The sequence below is a fragment of the Sturnira hondurensis genome, unplaced genomic scaffold (genome assembly GCF_014824575.4).
Source record: "Sturnira hondurensis isolate 20B ecotype Veracruz unplaced genomic scaffold, ASM1482457v3 Scaffold0017082, whole genome shotgun sequence".
Classification (NCBI taxonomy): Eukaryota; Metazoa; Chordata; class Mammalia; order Chiroptera; family Phyllostomidae; genus Sturnira; species Sturnira hondurensis.
The window spans coordinates 1,885,306-1,891,861 of record NW_028089713.1 but is presented as its reverse complement, the minus strand read 5'-3'; the positions used below and the strand labels follow the sequence as shown (position 1 = coordinate 1,891,861).

General features: G+C 58.8%; 1 protein-coding gene across 1 annotated transcript in view; it reads left to right on the top strand.

The window, feature by feature from the left end:
- The first annotated feature begins 1,193 nt into the window (after positions 1 to 1,193).
- CNTN2 (contactin 2) overlaps positions 1,194 to 6,556 on the top strand; it is a 35,721-nt gene continuing 30,358 nt past the window's right edge. Inside the window, exon 1 of the mRNA XM_037067144.1 lies at positions 1,194 to 1,431. The gene's annotated coding sequence lies outside the window, so the exon portion shown is untranslated. The remainder of the gene's footprint in view (positions 1,432 to 6,556) is intronic.

Genomic DNA, 6,556 nt, shown 5'->3' with positions numbered 1-6,556 from the left:
CTCCCCCAAGCCCCTGTGGCCCCTCTACTCAGGAAGAAACATTGCCATACTCTGGGCTAGGCAGGTACATCCATTTAAAACTCTGAGGCTGGCCCGGCCCTGCCAGCTGTTTCAGCATCTGGGCCACTGACTGGCCATGTCTGTGTGAGCTGGACAGCAGGTGGACCAGAGGGGGTGAGACAACAGTGGCAGCCTGAAGGGACCGACTGCTGCCACAGATGGCTGGTCCCTCTGCTGCTGGGCACGGAGCCTCTCTGCTCCCTGCGTGGCGGGGGCAGGGCGAGAAGGCTAGCATGGGCCTGGGTAAGCACCGGCCTCTCGGAGCCGGCAGTGGGAACCTGGCCCTTCAGGTTCCAAAGGGGACCCAGAGAGGACAGGGCACTTCGCCCTGCACACGTCCAGTTAGCAAGCCCTGCCCACCCTCCAGACACTCAGACCCCCAGCCCAGGGGCACTGCTGGTGGAGTAATAAAAAATGGGTTCAGATCCATAGGTACTGATGTGGAAGGAGGTCCAAGATCTATCAGAGTTAAAAATATTTTGCAAACCCTGATGTACTGTGTCATATCTTTTACAAAATAATACTAATGATCCACATAATTATATACATGAAAGTAGCAAACCCGGAGGCATATAACTCAGATTTGTTAAGAGACTTCTACTGCCTGCTTGACAACGTCCTCTAGTGTTTGGATATTTTGACAAAGAGCCGTGTTACTTTTATCAGGGAAACAACAGAGACGAACGTGCGGGGTGGGCCACCAAGGGGCCCTTCCATGCCACTGGCCCCCCGCACAGCAAGCTGGGGATTTCTGATTTACATCCCGTCCTCTAACGTGGGATTTCTAGGGAAACAAGGAGTTCGGCTCCCTGGGTCTCCGGGGTTTGAAGAGCAAGAGCCGCTCAGGTTTCCTCTGCACCCCACCCCTCCGCAGCCCGTCAGCTCTGGGTCGGGCGGGGCGGGGGGTGGGCAGGCCGGCCAGACAGCGCCCGGGAGCTGAGCCGCCCGCCCGTGCATTATGGAAGACAGCGGGGGCTCTGGCTGCTCCCTGGTCCTCAAATGACAGCAAATGAGGTAAAGCCAGAAGGGTGGGGACAGGAAGGGGGAGGGAGGGGGGCAGAGGAAGTCATCTCCAGGGCCCCAAGCGTTGGCTGAGGACAGGAGCCAGCCAGTGAGCGGAGCCCGGGAGAGGGAGGAGCACATCTCGATGCAGAGATGCTGCAGTGGCTCCGGGCGCGCACACACAGGCGCCCTCACCCGCCACCGCCGCCAGCACCGGCGCTGCCGCCACCGCACCCGGACAGTGGCAAGCAACTGAGGGAACAGGGGAGGAGGGGTGGGCAGCCCAGGGCGCTGGCGGCCAGGCTGGCTCTGGCTCACCACCTCGGGCAGCATCCACCTGCCCCAATCAACACCCCTCTTCCACACCAGGTAGGTGCTGACCAATTTTGTCTCCTGGGCGCGGTTGGGGCAGGGGCTCAGAGCTCAGTGTCCTTGCAGTTTGGGAGGGGCAGGGACATGGCAGGAACCCCAGCTGCAGGCTGGGGCCAGTCTGACTTCTCACCACTGGGACTGGAAGTGTCCTCCCCACTGTCTACATGGGTGGCATCCTGCAGGGCCCAGCAGGCCAAGCTGGCCAGGAAGCTAGTCCCCAGCTGTGTGCCCAGGAATTCAAGCTGGCTACTGGCCACCAGCTGAGGGCAGCGACTGCCTTCAGAGAGGACAGTTGTTCCTCCCTATCCCTGGGCCCCACGTCCAGGACCAGAAAGCCCTTGGCGTCATGTCCCAGACCCTGGCCTGTCCCCATATATTCCCCAGAGGGAGTTGAGCTTGACCACTGGACTGGAGACTGCCCTGGGTCAGCCTCTGCAGGGTGACCTCTTTGCAAAGTCTTCCTTCAGCCCCACAGAGGAGGGAGTGGAGCTCAAGTTTGGGTAAGGGCCTGACTAGGAGTGGGACTTAGGGAGGGAAAACTAAGGCAAGTCAGATCCTTAAGGGTGAGTGACTGGGACCAGAGGGGCTCACATTCCTGTTCTCCCCGCCCCCAGCCCCCACCCAACCTTACCTTCTCCTCAAGTTCCCCCTCTCATCCTCGCTGGTGGGAGAGAAAGATCTGCATGAAGTTTGGTAAGGAAACGGGCTGGGGCTTGAAGGGGGAGGGGCACCCTTTAGGGTCCAGAAGAAGAAGGCAACCCTTCTCCCCAGCACCACGGGGCTTATGTAACGGACCAGAGGTGGGGACAGCGGCCCCATCCAGTGTCCAGAGCTGAATCCTGTCACCTTGTCCAGGAGGGGTCCCAAGGTCTGGGAAGCAAGAGAGGGGAGTGAGAAGAGACAGAGCCTGTGGAAGGAGAGCCCTGGCGCTGTGGGGCAGAGCCAGGAACCCCTCAGCCACAGGCCCCTGGGAGTCGGAGCCTGTGCCCTGAGGAAAAGCTGTCAGTCAAGGTTGTTTGGAGGTTTGGGAATCCAGACAGACCAGAGCGGTGAGTGCCATGGCCCAGCTCTGGGGAAGCTGGAGTTTTCAGCCCTCGAGGTGCTTGTCCTTGACTCCCCTGCCCATGTCCAGCCTGCGTCTGGTGAGACCCTCCCACCCTTTCCTTTCAGCTTGACCCCTCAGGGCCACAGACCACCCTCTGCCCCTCTGCTCCCAGGGAGGCAGGAGTAGGATCGCCCAGTGTTCCAGTGTGTCGGTGCCTCCTGATCTCCACCTGCGCTGGCTGGGTCTCCTCTCCCCGCCCTCTGGCCAGAGCGCCCCCAGTCCATTCGGCCACTTGTCCTCTCAGTTGCACTCAGAGGGACCAGCGGAGCCACTGGGGATGCAGGGCAGCAGAGGGAGGGCCACCTGTGAGAGAGGCTGATGTGACAGGCTCCTGGGGGTGGGGTAGGGAGATGGAGCCCAGACTCCTGGCTTTGGGAGGAGGAAGCTGGGCTCTCCAGGGGGCCCCACCAGTCAACCCTTTCTAGCCAGGCCGCAGAGCCACTCAAGCAAGGCCTTTGCCACAAGGTCAAAGTTCTTCCTAACTTCCTGGTGCTCAGAATGAGCAGTGAGAAAAACTCAGAGTTCTCTTCCTGTGACTCTCTCTCATTCCCACTCATCCCCTACTCCCCATGTGGCCCAGCTCTCTCTCCCCTCACACTTCCTCCCAAGTCAAACACGCCCCCCACCTCCATCTCTCTCTACCCACCCTACACCATTCCCCCCATGGACCTCACTCCTTACGTCTCTCCACTCTGGCACCTCCTCTGATGCAGTGTCCACCTAGAGACATAGCTGGGCCAGGCCTCTGGGGACTGTGTTCAACGGGATGGCTGCGTAGTGGCACATATTGTCTTTGACACCAAACTTGTTCCCCAGGAGCAAGTGCCGGGGGTGGGAGTGGCCCCAAGGCGACCCCCCTGGCTCCAAGGCTACCAGGGAAGCAACTCATCTGGGGTGGTTTGGAGGGTGCGTGTCCTCTGCCTTCGCCTCCAGAAAGTCCTCAAGCCAAATGTTTGTGAGAAAGTACATCTCAAAGACAATCTATGCCTAGTGTAGGTGGTATTTTGTATTTTTGGAGGGATTCCTAGGGCAGAACCAGGGGGCTGAGCAAGAGGAAGAAGAACCAGAGCCAAGAATGTCCCAGTGAAGCAGGAGGGATTGAGATCAGACTGTAGGAGGCACTTCCTTACCAGGAAGATGAGCCCGAGGTGGGGCAGTCTCTCCGATGGCTCTAAGAGGCCATGGAAAACGGGTCCGGTCCAAGGTCAGAAACCATCCTGCCTGGAAGTGGTGGTTGGGCTGGACGACCCTGTAAATTTCTTCCAGGTTCAGGTTATCCTCTTTCAAATGTAAGAGGCAGGGGTGACTAGGAATCCATAAGAAGACAGACATCTTATTCGTTCCCCACTACCCACCTCTCATGCTTCCAGACCACCCCAGTCTAGGCCAACCCCCTGCTACCCACTAGGGTCGGCTAACCTGGAGCATCATGAGAGTCTCCACGGGCTCTGTGTCTTGCTAATAACCACCCTGGAGTGAAGACCTTGGATTTAATGAGTCCTCTTGTTACAAAATGAGCCCGCGTTTTCTGTTTATCCAGAGAGGGTGCAAACAAAAGCGAAGGTGTGTGACACTCTCCCCCCAAATGGAACACATTGCACCTCAGGACAAGTGCAGACCCAAGCACACCCCAGTAGCCTTCTCATCTGATGAGCCTCACCCCCACCCACGCGAGTGCACACACATGCACACATGTATGCACACATATGAACACACACATACAGGGCACCTGTACTGATGAAACCTTCTGGGCCTCCTCCACCCAGCCCACACCCCCTCAAGTCTGCCAGCCTCATGGACCAAGAGGCTGTTTCACCTCACATCTGGCTGAAAGCGACCTTCTTGCAGTGCAACCCAGAGGGCCAGTTCATCTGGGCCCCAGAGCAGAAACGAGCCTGAGAGGAGGAGCAGGTTCAAACCGACCCCCACCAGGCTCAGCTCTGGACCAGCCAGGAAGAAACTGTCTAGGAATTGGGGGGAATCTCCTCTCCACAGAGATGAGGGGACATGCAAAATTGCTCTGCTAATTTATCCCTGATTTGGTTCTTCAGAACCAGATTAAAACAATGGCGCTTACTCCTGATATCTCAAAATGGGACTTCCTTCCAATACCTTCGCTCATTCTTCCAAACCACACACACTGGGAGCAGGAAACCTAGGCTCTAGCAGTGCTTGCCCCGATCCCAGCTCCTCCCAGAAGGATGAGAGCTCTCCCTCTGCACTCCCCACTTTGAGGGTCTCTCTAGTGCAGTAGGCAGGGGCTGGGGCAGGAGGACCAGCAACTCCAGGCTGAAGATCAAGGGCCAGACTCCCTCAGGCCAAGGTTGAAAACTCACACAAACCCACTTTCCCCAGAGGGTGGGCAATCAGCGCCAGGGCCCCAGGGAACCAGCTGCCAATACAAAGAGCCTGCAGAAAAAAGCTGGGTGCAGGCAGGGAGGGAGCACAGAGAAAGGTCTAAGGACACCCCTGCATAGCTCAGCTCCCCTGCATAGCTCCCCTGTCCCTCACTGGGGACTAAGGAGGTCCCCAGCCCACCCAAATCTGCCCTCAGGACCTCCTCCAGCTCAGGGCACCCACCTTCTTCACTGAGCCTCTCAAGCACAGGTGTGTTTCTTCCAGTGCCCACCCTGCCTGGCCCTGGGCTCCACCAGGCCACCATAGCCCCTGTCCTCCCAGAGGGCGTGGAGTGGTTCAGATCTTCCTGGAGGACAGCGACCCTGTCCCAAGTGGTAATTCCTTCTGTAGGTGAGCTCCCCCCACCACCAGACCCCAGGGGCAGGATGTGGGTGGCTGAGGAGGAGCACCTGCTTGGGAGTGCCCTGTGTGTCCTAGCCAGGGGCTCCCAGGAGGAGGAACACACGGCATGGATGGAACACACGTGTGCACGCACGGATGTGGCTCTGTGTGTCCCTGGGCCCTCATCTGGGTAGTGCTCTTGCTGGGGCTTGCTGGGGCTTGCTGGGGCCCACAGCACCTGTGGGGCAGAAGAGGAGGAAGGCACCTGCCTGGGCAGAGTGTGGGAGTCTGTCAGTATCCTAAACACGTGTGAGTGCAGCCTGGGGATCATGGCCGTGTAGAAGCAAACACCAGGCACAGCATTTGTGGACACACGTCTGTGTCCCCTGAGTGCTTACTACGGGCCAGAAATAGCGCTGACCTCACAGGAGTCCCCTCGGGTGGCTACGCCCCTCCTCACCCCCATGGTGCCTACAGGAGACCAAGGCTCAGAGATGTTTAGCAATGAGCACAGTAACTAGGGCTGTACTAGCTTGTAAGTGACAGTGGCTTGGCTGAGAGCCCACCCTGTTCATCTGTGCGGTGCCGCAGGGTGCGGGCTGCTAGAGACCTCGGGGCTGGGGCAGTGCTTGTGAGTTTACAACAAATCACTTTGTCTCTGCCCTCAACCGGACTCCAAACTCTCCCTTTTTCCACCACCACCCCTCCAAAAGCAGGCCCCAGTGTTCACACGTCCACCAGGAGTTGGGGGAGACAGATTCAGGACCAGGAGCGGGGTGTCCCAAATGAGAACATTAAGGAAGAGCAGATCTTTCATTTTCTGACTGCTCCGTGCAGGGACCCCGAGGCCAGCAAGGCCTCCCGTGTGCCAGAGTCTGGTTCCCAGCTCTTCCTCCCCCTTGTCCCCTTTGTTTCCTGGGCCCAGCAATTCAGCCAGCTCCCCCTGGAGCCTCCGAACCCCAAGCAGCCCTCTCCCCCATGTGTTTGTGGCTCATAGGACCAGCGCCCGGCGGTGACAGCTCATGCCCGCCTGTGCCAGCCCGTGCCTGCCCCCCTGCACCAGGGCAGCTGGCCTGGGCCAGGCTTGGCTGGCTCCGGGCTCACAGGGCCAGCTCCCGGCCTGGCGTAGCTCCACTCGCTCCCGACAAGAAGGCCTCCCCCATCCTGCACATTCTAAAATGCGTTATAGGGTAGATGGTGTGAGATGAGTGTCTGTGTAGCTCCTGAGCACACGCTCGGTAGCACTCAGGTGCTCAGGGAACCCCCTAAAGGCAGTGT